This window comes from Mastomys coucha, unplaced genomic scaffold, assembly GCF_008632895.1.
Source record: "Mastomys coucha isolate ucsf_1 unplaced genomic scaffold, UCSF_Mcou_1 pScaffold1, whole genome shotgun sequence".
Classification (NCBI taxonomy): Eukaryota; Metazoa; Chordata; class Mammalia; order Rodentia; family Muridae; genus Mastomys; species Mastomys coucha.
The window spans coordinates 87,437,960-87,449,582 of record NW_022196891.1 but is presented as its reverse complement, the minus strand read 5'-3'; the positions used below and the strand labels follow the sequence as shown (position 1 = coordinate 87,449,582).

At 47.9% G+C, this 11,623-nt stretch overlaps 1 long non-coding RNA gene across 2 annotated transcripts in view; it reads right to left on the bottom strand.

Annotated features, from left to right (window-relative positions):
- Nucleotides 1–216: 216 nt before the first annotated feature.
- LOC116068716 overlaps nt 217–11,623 on the bottom strand; it is a 131,399-nt gene continuing 119,992 nt past the window's right edge. Inside the window, exons 3-5 of one of the 2 annotated variants that reach the window (XR_004109666.1) lie at nt 7,723–7,968; nt 2,863–3,593; nt 217–1,930 (exon numbers count right to left, since the gene is read on the bottom strand). This is a non-coding gene — a long non-coding RNA (uncharacterized LOC116068716). The remainder of the gene's footprint in view (nt 1,931–2,862; nt 3,594–7,722; nt 7,969–11,623) is intronic. The other variant, XR_004109665.1, reaches the window with a different exon arrangement.

The window sequence follows — 11,623 nt, the reverse complement described above, 5'->3', positions numbered from 1 at the left end:
AAGGCCCCTGGACTGTATCGTGGCAATACAGATCAGTGCACCACACTATAGGCACCCTCACACCTATAAGCTGTGAGTTTCTGGCTCTGCAAAGGGGGCAGTGTAGAATGGCCGTAGGAGCTCAACTTTTAAATCCCATTACAAGTCAGGACAAAGAAGGCCATGTTGCTGAACTGAAACATTCAGAAAATGAAGTCTTTTGCACACCCTGTGGCGCAAGGTAGGGTTTTTATTAATGCAAGTTCTAAATGTGGATTAACCCTCTGGCGAGTCTGTTTCCCAAAGCACTGGAGTGTGCTCAGGTCCTTTTCAAAGAAGCACACCGCTGCCATTATTCTGAATATCAATTGAACACCATTCTAACTCAGGACACAAAGCAAGATTTAAAACGATTACAGCTGTCAGCGCTTACATCTAAATAAGTCACCGGAGATTCAAATGTACAGACAAAATGCAGCAAATCGGTCTTCTCGGGAGAGCATTGCTCCCTCTCGCAGGCTTTTAAAAAAGCGATTGTTATTTTAGGGCTGAAGAAAACCTTGGCCATGAGTTGACTGTATTCTTGAGGACAAATTGATGTGAAAGCCGAGCTGCATTTTTGACTCATGGCATAGGACAAGCATCAAGGGCATTTTCCTTGGAAGAGGAACGCGTAAAGAATGCATCTCTTTACTTTATTTTTCTATTTCGATGTCTGTCTGTATTTTTAAAAATCAAAGAGCTCGCTGAACTTGATCAGGTGAAATGTCACTGTGGTTGGAGAGGACTCCCCAGGCTGAAGGCAGCGACTGGCAGGAGCGGCAGCTTACTTCCCACCGTCTGCTCTTTATATCATTCGGTCGTTTCGTCTCTTCCACATCCAGTTTGGCAGTAGCAAAAGAATCCCACGTCCCCCACAAGAATCCATAGGAAAGGTCGTCTTCCCATCTAACTCTGGCGACTTTCGGTTCCATTCTGGCTTCTTAAATGGTTGCTGTGTTTTGGGGTGATACCTCTTTGTTTGAAAGGACCCATAAAAACAAGCTACTTTCACATCTAATTCTAACGAGATAAATGGCACTATGAGGGGATATTAAAAATTTAAAGTCCTCTTTCCTAAGTGTATTTGTCAGCTGAGCACACTGAATCTTGCATAGTGCACACACTTAGGCCGTCATCGTGCGACTGATGGTGCTGATAGACTCTCCTCTCTCTTTGGCACGTCATTTAATTGTATTGTGCCAAACTGGCAGAATCGTACAATATGTTAGTGTAAAGGCCCCACAGTTTAAGGGGGGAAATCTAGAAGTGTTAACTGTACACTGTCTAATTATACAACCTTCCTGTCCCAGAATGTGATTTCAGACACCAGCTCTGACATATGGGAAAGGGTAGAACAGCTGGTCATTACGGTTTCCTCAAGACTATTTAGCAACACACTTGAATGTAATTAAAGGGAGACACTAAATACAGCACTTGTGGTACAATGTATTTTTAATTTCTATGGCATGTGGTAAAAGTAAATAGATGAAAGCATTCGAGTTTCTCCACTCCGCATCCAACTTGTCAAACATGCAACACACGCTTGGCTGATTGCAAGCGGGGGTCCTGGGCAAGTAGCAGGCACCCATGCACGGTGTTTAAGAGGCTGCACTGGGCCGTGCTCAGTGGAAACTTCCAAGTGTAACTCATAGATATAGATGGAATGACAGCGCTCATTCATTCAGTGCATACCCACCCACCCATCCGACAGATGTGTTGTTGGTGTGATAAAGGCCTCCTCTGCCCAGGCCTAGCTCGCAGCTTCTTCAGTCACTGAAGGCTGGGATGGGAGTGCCAAGGAAGACCATCAGGTCCACACTGGGGCTGTCCCTTGGCAGGAAGTGATGGAGTTGGGAGGAAGTGCTTTGGTGTGAAGACAAAAGAGCCATCGGACAGCTAAAGCAGAGGCCTGCAAAGGAAAGACGAAGCCGATGAGAAGATGGCTTACCATGAACTGAGCATTCCCAGCATGCTGGCACTGGGGTGAAATGGCATACATTAGCCCCCTGAACCCTGTGTGGCAAAAGTCCTACTGTCCCTTAAGCATGATACGCTTTCTTACGTCCACAGAATAAAATGCTGAACTATTGGTACGCACAAGAGCATGGGGGAATCTCACAGCTACCATGCTAAATGCTAGAAGCCAGACCTCAAGAGGGCCCTAGGCTGCCATAGGTGAGGGACAGGATGAGGGATGCATTGATTCCTGGGGGAATATTTTGGTGTGAGACAGTCGTTGTGTGTCCTCACTGTGGTGGTAGCTATGCTATCACTCTATTAGGAGTCAGGACTCTTAGAACCACTTCCTTTTTCCCCTCTTCTTTTTGTCTTTTGAGTCCTGAGGGCATGGTCCATGCTAGGTGAGTGCTACTCAGGAATTGTTTCTAGCCATTAACCACTCTGGGAGTGATAGCACACGCCTTTCATCCCAGAACTCAAAGCATGTGGATCTCTGTGAGCCGGGTCTACATGGTGAGTTCTAGGCAGGCCAGAGCTACAAAGTAAGACCCTGTCTCAATCAATAAATTTATTCATAAAATAAACAAGTTAACTTTACTACATATAAACACTGAAAATAAAAGAAAAGAATCTCCACGAGGTGGGTGCTTTATCCTGAAATACGGAAGCAGGTGAAGGCTGCGTGTCCGCTTTCTGAGCGGACATCCAGACCCTTCCTCAGCGGGGACGTCAGCGTGTCAGTCTCACAGGGAAGGCGGAAGTCACACGCACAGAAATGCAGCAAGCGAAGAATGAAGGGAAAAAAACCCAGCACTGAGGCTTTCCGGATCAAGTGTACAGATTAGAGAAGCCATGGAGACAGTCCGGTCCAGGGTCTCCCACCTTAGGGGGCAGGGAGCAGCTTCCTATTGGTGGATAGGGCACAAACTCTGAGCTTTCCAAGTCCCTTGGAACATCCTCAAACAAAGCGGCAGCAAGACCCAGGTCCCGAAGACTGAAGCTCCTGGGAAGATGTTGACTGTAGACAGTAGCTGCTAGTGAATTCAGGTGAGCTGAGCCTGGCAGGAAGGCCTTCAACAGCACCTGCCCATGACAGGTTAGGAAAGAAGCGCATGGCCTTGAGGTAAGGAGGGGGAAATGAAAGCATGAAGAATCAGTAAGAACTCCAGCAATGAAAGAAAAGGCTTAAAATTCCTTAAAATACGCCGAGTATCACTCAGACCTGCCAGGCTTTGCAAGTCATCATGCGATTCCCCCCACAGGCCTTCAAGGTAAGTGCTAATATTCCCATTTTACCGTATGGAAACTAAGGCTCACAAAGTTGAGCAGCTTTTTCAGTCATGCACCATAGGGATCACATGGAAAGCTTGGGGCTCATAAGACCAAGCCTGGCCCGTGTGGCAGCACATGTGTTTTCCCACCACGTATGGCTGATGCCTTCTGGGAGTCAAGTGGGCACACAGCAGTGGGGGAGGTCCTGTGGGGGGGGGGCGAGGATCAGGAGCTATGACTCAAAGTGTAATTGGAGCCCAGGCCACAATCTGCATCTGATTCCAGCTCAGGGCTCCTCCCAGCCTCCTCTGAGAATCATGGAATCACGGCAGGGGGATAACCTAGGTAGAAAAAAAGAGAAGGGATTTGAAGCAAACTATTTTTAGTCTTTACAAAAACGTGGAGAAAATGTTTAACTTTGACAGCTAAGAAATAAACACTTCAGGATAACAAGGATTTCTCCTCTGCTTTGTTCTCCTTAGAGCAGGTGGCCAAGCTGGTAAAGGCTTGTAACTGCTGCCTGGTCCCTCTAGCCTCCTGGGCCACCATTGGGGAATGAGACCTGACCTGTGGTTGTCTTCACTGCTGCTTAAGGGATAGTCCCTGGCCCTGGAGAGGGCATCATTGATGCAAGGTCTTGTTTTCTTTAACAGGAAGAGCAGGGCTGGAGGGAGAGATGCTCACAGCCTTCCGCACTTGCCGGGCAGTCATGGAGGGTGTATGTAGACTGTTGGCCAAAGAACTGAAGAACACTGACTGACCCACATGGGCCTTGAACCCCTGACCTCATTAGCATTGTTTTCTCTCCACCTCGGCTAACAGACAGCCCAATTATGAGCACTGGCTCAAAGAGGGAAGTCACCTCTTTACTTGGGGCCAAGAGAAGCCCAGGCATCCCTGTTTTAAGAGCATGTGGCTGAGGTGAGACAGTCAGGACACGTGCAGCCACGTGAGTTTTCCAGGATCCTTCCTTTCCTTATTATGTTGGCTCAAATGAACAAAAACCGTGGTCAGCATGCTCCCAGCCTGCAAGGTGCTGAAGGCTTGGGGGTGTGACGGGGCTCATTCTGACCCCCTTCAGGTCAGGTCAGGCCCATGGTAGGTCTTTTGCAGCTGAGTTCCCATCCCTGACATCCTGTCTGGATCCAGTTCACACCATTGGCCTTGACAGGGGAGGTTCTGCTTAGGACCAAAAACATGTGTTGGACTATAAAATCTATGACTGGGGGATTATCACACTGGTTTTTTTTTTTGTTTGTTTGTTTGTTTGTTTTGGTTTTGGTTTTGTTTTTTTTTTAAAAACAGGGAAAAAGCACTCCATTAGGGAGGGAAAAAGACTCCATTGAAATGGTTCTTAAACTTTCAATATAACCTCCAATGTCCTGAAAGAAAGCTATGTGTTTGTGAATGCCTCAGTGTGTGTGTTTGTCTTAGGTTTACTCTGGCTTGTGGTTTGTGGGACGAGTCCACCATGGCAGGGAAGTTGAGGCAGCGGGAAGCAGCTTGTCGTCACCCTGCATTCATATACAAGCAACAGAAAGCAATGCATACATGCTGCTGCTCAAATCCCTTTCTTCAAATCAAAGATGGTGGCTCAATTCCCTGTCCCAGTGGCAGGGCTTTTCTCTAGCCATGGGCCACAGTGTCAGCTAAAGCCAACAAGGTCAAAGATTGGGAGGATTGGCATGGTGATGACAAGAAGATGGGACATTTGGACAGTTCACTGAAGAGACATCCTCGGAGGTGGGGGTGGGGAATGCAATGGCCAAGCCTGATGGCAGCAGGTTAGCGTCACACGGCTCTCGTCTGCTAAGGGGCAGCAGTTATCCATGAGGGAATGACGAGTCCATCCTTAGAGACTAGAGTTGACCCCTTCACAGTGATCTACAGTTCCTGGACTAGCTGTATTGTGGAGTGCATTCCTCCCTGTGGAAGTGTCTGTTGACCCTGAGGTATTAGTGGCTCACTGGCTTCCCCTATTCTCTCCTCTTCCCCACACAAGGTGGTGTAATATGGAGCTTCCCATCGTCTCCCACCAACTACGAATAGCCATAGTATGAACAACTATGAAGCCATAGTAAAGATCGATTGCTGGTTGCCCCAGACCCCATTCTCCTTGGGTTCCAGAAACAGAGAAGACACACAGTTCTACACCTTGAAATCAGTAATGCTGAGTTTGGGTAGTCCAGGATAACAAAACATGAACAAACAGAACTCTCCAAAAACACTCCTTTGTTTATATTCACCCCTCAAGAGTCAGTGTACGCAAGTCTGGGTCTTTTACTGAGAAGCTAACCCTATATGGGTCATTCTGGGCTCCTGGGGTGTCTATATGGAGTAGAGAGCTCTAGAACACAATGAATCAGCCATTGCTGTTTTAAATCATGGGATCTTCGGGATGTTCCTTCTCAGAGTATCTGGCTGGCAAAGCCTGAAAGTATTTAGTCATCTTGTGTGTTTACATAGGCACCTGAGTCCTGGTACCTAGGTGCTCACTAAGTTGAAAGATGGCCAGTCCACTTAGCTTTCACCGTCCCATTAACCTGTGGCCAACTAAGACCCGGAAATGTTAAGTAGAAACTTCCTGAAGTCTGCTATCCTATGTTTTAAGTTGTATGCTGAGTAGGGTGATCCAATCCCTTCCCAGATGGCTCACTCCCACCTGGGATGCGAACCCTGCCCCCTTGTCCATAGTATCAATACTGTGGAAGACTATCTTCTCCTCTTTCTCCTCCTCCTCCTTAGTCATCTGGTGGCCATTTTGGTCATCAGAGAGAGGGTCAGACAGACAGACCGACAGAAACACACACACAGAGACAGACAGAGACAGAGACACACACACAGAGAGACAGACAGACAGACAGACAGAGACGCACACACAGAGAGAGAGACAGACAGACAGACAGAGACAGAGACACACACATATATATATAGAGAGAGACAGAGACACACACACAGAGAGACAGAGACAGACACATACACACACATACACAGAGAGACAGACAGACAGACATACAGAGACATACACAGACACACACACACACAGAGAGAGAGAGAGAGAGAGAACATCACAAAGCATGAGTTCATGTTACCTTGAAGAGTAGGGATGCCGACAACTTGGATATACAGTAGATAAGCCATAAAGTACATTCTTTGTGTAAAAAAGAGAGATTTACTTGACAGTAAGAATAGAAAAAAACATAAACCACAGTTGCTGTCATCTGTGTAAGAGAGGTGCATCTATCTGTGAAATTGATAGGAAAAAGAACTCTGCTAGTTTTGTGTAAAAACAGGAAGGATACAGCCAGCATAGGGTCTTAGTCATGATGGATAAAATGCTAAATCTGTGTGTAGAACCGCACATGGGATTTAATGCTGTCTGTGTTTACAGGTATCTGCTCAGTCTCTGGACATCCTCCTGTAGGCAGAGCGAGCCTCTGCACTGACTCCATAACTGGGCCCATGCCTTACTTGCCCTGCACATCAGGCTGAATAAGGACCCTACAGTCCCCGTCACCATGATTTTCAGAGTCCCCTTCTGCCACCTGTACTTGTATAACACCCACTCCCTTAGCTTAAATGTAGACCCTATCTGAACTTCTCCTGTGTGACTCCCCCAGTGCTCTGACGCCTTCAGAGGCTCAGCCGTGCACTACCCCCCTCCTCTTGCTCCTTCTCCATTTACTTTAGCTCTTGGTTGTCAAGTTAACAATGCGTACTAAGAGGAACCCACATGAGTCTCAATGCCATTTGCCCTCATATCCAAGGATAGAATTAAGTGTGTGTGAAATCCCATGGCAACCTGAGAATGAAGACATTCTATAATAAATCTACCGCTGCAGTAGATCTAGGAGAGACAAATTCTGCAACAATCTTTAAAAAGTCCTATCCTACAGGTGGATCAAGAACTCGGGCTGTGGCTTGCTAGAGAGGACGTAGAGACAGCTCAGGCAGGAAAGCATTTGCCTCACAGCCATGAGGACCTGAGTCTCGATCCCTAGAACCCAGATTGTAACCTTAGCAATGGGAAGGCAAGCCGTAGAGACAGGTGGGTGGAGCCCGCTGGCCCTCTAGACTCACCTACTTGGTAAAGATGAGAGGTGGAGACAGGCGGTTCTCTACAGCCCAGTGGCCCTCTAGACTAGCCTACTCAGTAAAGTTTCAGGGCAATTAATGACCAAGTCTCAAAGAAAAATAGTGGGAAGCGCCCGAGGAATTGTAATCAAGGTTATCCTTTGACCTCCACATGAAAGCACATATGTTTGTGTGTGTGCCTATACATGCATGTATCTAGATAGAAACATGCACACACATATTCATGCACAGCAAAGGGAAGGAGGAAGGGCAGGGGGGATTTAGCTCAGTGGCATGAGACAGGAATCTTTACTAAAGTCTCCTATCGAGTTCAGTAGCAGGAGAGCATGTGTGTGTGGGGGGGGGGGGGGGGGGGGAGCGTCAATCCACCCTTACCTGGTGCATGAACTGGTACGGACCCTTGAAAAGGCTGCAGTTGGAATGCTGGTTGCAGCCATGAGACCCAGGGTGAGACAGGACCAGCTCTAAGATCCAGAGCACAGCTCAGAAGCGAGGCTTGTCAATGACTCTGCTGTCTAGTCCTTGGCTTCGGGAAGTCCAAGTCCCAAAGACTGTCGCAGATCTTCAGATGCGTGTGGTCAGCCCGAGATTTATCCTGAGGTTGGCTCATGGAAGGCTGTGCTGGGGGTGGGGGGGAAAGGACTTTTAGCACGCTACAGACAGGCTGGGCCCTAAACTCAATGAGAGAGACGTCACAATGAGGCACACTTTGGTCAGACCACCAAGCCAAGAGGGGTGTGGCATTTTCCAGAGTGAAACTCTTTGAAAGTGGCAACCGATACTTTATCATCTTGCATGAGAATTGTCCAGTTCCTCGAAGTCTAGAGCAGGTCTAGGTTGGTGGACAGAACGCTGAGTGTTCTAACCTGTCTTTAGCTCCTGGCATACAACCGCGGCAATGCTGCTACTTCGGATGATTCTTCCGGCCAGGGAAGCACGGCTCTCTAACTTCTACATCAGCCAGCGTGCAATGGGAATCACTTCCGGCCAGGGAACCGCTCTCTAACTTCTACATCAGCCAGTGTGCAATGGGAACCACTTCCGGCCAGGGAACCACTCTCTAGTTTCTACATCAGCCAGTGTGCAACGGGAAATCACTAGGTGGCTACATGAATTTTAGTGCAAAAAGAGAATACAGGCCTTACTAATCGGTGGGTACCTTTGTGTCCATTTATCTCCAGATGCCATAGGGCTTCAGAGCAGAGAGATGGATATCAGAAATCAGAAAGGGCTCTCATACTTGCACGCAGATGCACATGCATGCACATGTATGCACTCACACACAAACAGTTTTATGTAGGACTGATAGGTAGGTAGGAATTGGAAAGAACTACAGAAAGGGACTATGGGATACACGTACAAATATACCCTAGCAATATCTTCCTAAGTGTGCCAGCTCAGCCAGGTGAGAGAAGAGACATGCCGAAGCAGATGGGCCATCTAGAATGTATCAAGCCTTGTCAGGTAGAGTACCCTAATCTTAGTATGGGTAGAAAATGTAAAGTTACATAACAATTTACAAGGACGGCAGAATGACAGCTAAGAAAAGGTCGCACTGTGACCAGGCACCATTATGTAAGTCAGGGCCATCGACCTTGAGAGTGTTGCCCAATCACTCCACGAGTTCACTAAGGAGACTCTGCTCTTTAACATTAAGCCTCCAGGACTGCTGTAACACGGATCTGCAAAACCTCTGAAAGGCACATACATTAAAATTTTGGCTCCCATCTTGGCACTATTACAGGTGTTAGAGACTTTTTAAGGCAGGGTTATCTAGCAGGAGGTCATCTAGCCATTGGGGTGGGCTAAGACAGACCCAGTAGAAGGAGGGGAGCGAGTGGAACCTGTTTTGTAGGGCCGGAGCAGTGAGCTGAGTGCTGGGGATTGGGCAATGTTCAGTTTTCCTCATGACCGAAGACATCCCACCCTGCATCCAACATTGTGGACCATGAGTGAGGCCGTGGAACTTTCCCTTCTCCCCGTGCGCATTGGTATCCAATGGCTATTTGTTGGGGAAGTTTGATACCTCTGTGCCCCATCTCAGCTTGGAGCGACTACTAAGGTGCATCCTGTTCCTGGGCACCTCACGGCCATGGCCTGTAGCTGCTGCTGCAATTGTGTCACTGCTGCTGTGCCCCACCTTCGCACCTTCACAAACACTGCCTCTAAAAGCCCTTTCCCAAGAAGCCACTCCAACCTGTCCGCATTTCGGAAATGATTTCCTTGGGAACATGACTCCAGGGGAGTGCTGTCAGGAGCAGTGCAAGGAACGAAGTTCTAAGAGTTTGGAAGCTGGGTCATCTGTTAGTCAGCTAGCAGCCAAGACCCAAGTAAGGTGATCGATGCCACTCAGACAAGCCCCAGAGTGTTCTAAGGGTCCAGCCACTAAGATGTTCACTGGTGGTGGATAGGGGAGTGGCGCCAGTCACGTGAGATGAAAATCTCGGGCAATGGCAAGCCCGAGGAGCATAGAAACCGTAGGAATGATAGAACTGGGTGGTTGCTCCCAGCCCCTCAGTGACACCGCAGAGAGCTTGACAGTGGCGGCTAATCATCAATCTCAGATGCGAGTGTCCAGTGGCCCGCCTGGAAAAATTTGAAAAGTTTCATCCTTTGCATCCAAAGATCAGGAAAGTCAAAACCCAGGCCCTGGGGTTGATTCTAAAGGTTGAGGATTTCAGAGCAGGCTCATCAATCCTAGCAAGTCCCCTGGGCCAGCAGCAGTGATGTCCTTTAGAAGGGACACAGGCTGTGCTTGCTCGATAACAGCACGGGACCTTCTGACTTGAGTGGCATGGGAGCTAACCCTTTGTCTGTATGGCTGGCTGGTGGGACATCGAGTCAGGTTCTAATCTAGCCCAGCCACGCCCGATGAGGGACTGTGTAGGGTGAAGGAGCTTCAGGACTTAGCAGGAACCAACAGGAACCACTTGCATTTGTATAGAATTTGATCCCAGTGGCTTAGGAGAGCTGGGAGGTCATTACACACTGTTCAGTGATAGATAAAGGATCTGATGCTGAGGCAGGATCCTAGGGAGGACTGGAAGACAGCAGTAGCCCCTGCTGGAAGGCTCTTGGAGGCTTAGAGAGGACCCACACTAAGTGAAAGGCTGGCACTCTAATGCCACGGCACTGACAGATGACTGAGACAAACAACTCTGTTCTGTGTATGTGTTAGAGTGGTTGTCCTGGGTAGAGTGAGTCCCAAGACACACCGCCAGAGCTCACCTCAGGGATGCATTAACTTCTCCAGCTGTCTGGCACACTGCCAGCTAACAAAGCTCAGGCAACTGTCCTCTGTGGAAATTGTCCTTGGCCAGACAGAGGTGCTTTGGCCCCATTCTCTTTGAAGGGTAAGCAACCAAGTAGGAAATGGGAACCAGGTGAGTCCTCAAAAGATCTTTTTTTTTCTTTTTTTTTTTTTTTTTTTTTTTTTTTTTTTGTCAGTGAAGAGATGGCTTGGTGATCAAAAGTATGTAGTGCCCACACAAGGACCTAAGACCTGTTTTTAACATCCAAAACAAGTGGTTCATGACTACCTGAAACTCCAGCTCCAGGGAATCCAACACCTTCTGCTGACTTCTTTGAGCACCTACCCTCACATGCACACACACACACACACACACACACACACCATTAAAACACTAAAACTATGCCTTCAAAAGCTCTTACTTCAACTTCTGCTAAATTGCACACGCCTTCCAGTAGCTCTTTTACATGGGATGGAATCGTGAATGCTCTAGACTTCTGTGTCCTTTTCCTTCAATAATTCTCTACAAAGCTTTGTTGTTTCTCTATCCTGTGGACTCTGGGGTCAATTAAATTGGCCATCAAATCTTATTATAAAGAACCCTTTCCTGAATGAGGGTTGCTAGGATAAACGTTTACCCTTGAACAGGGAGTGCTGAGTGGATGCAGAGCGGGTGTTCTAAGCTCAGACAGGCATTCTCTTTTCCTGGGGTGAAGGCTGTTGACGTACTGCCCAAGAATTAAGAAAACATCTCTTCTATGCTACTTGTCCTTGAAGGCATCGGTGGTGTGCTTTGCGTCTTCACAGGCATCTTTCTGGGCATCTTTCTCCTCCCCCCACCCCCGGTCTGCTCAATGGCACCATATCAGACAAGGCTTGTCTCTTCTAGTCCCTTTCTTCACCACAGGACAGTGTCAGTCACAGCATGTGTCCAGGGAGAGATTCAAGGAAACAAGAGAGAGAGAGAGGAAGAGAAGAAGAGAGGAGAGGAGAGGAAGAGGAAGAGGAAGAAGAGAGGAGAGGAGA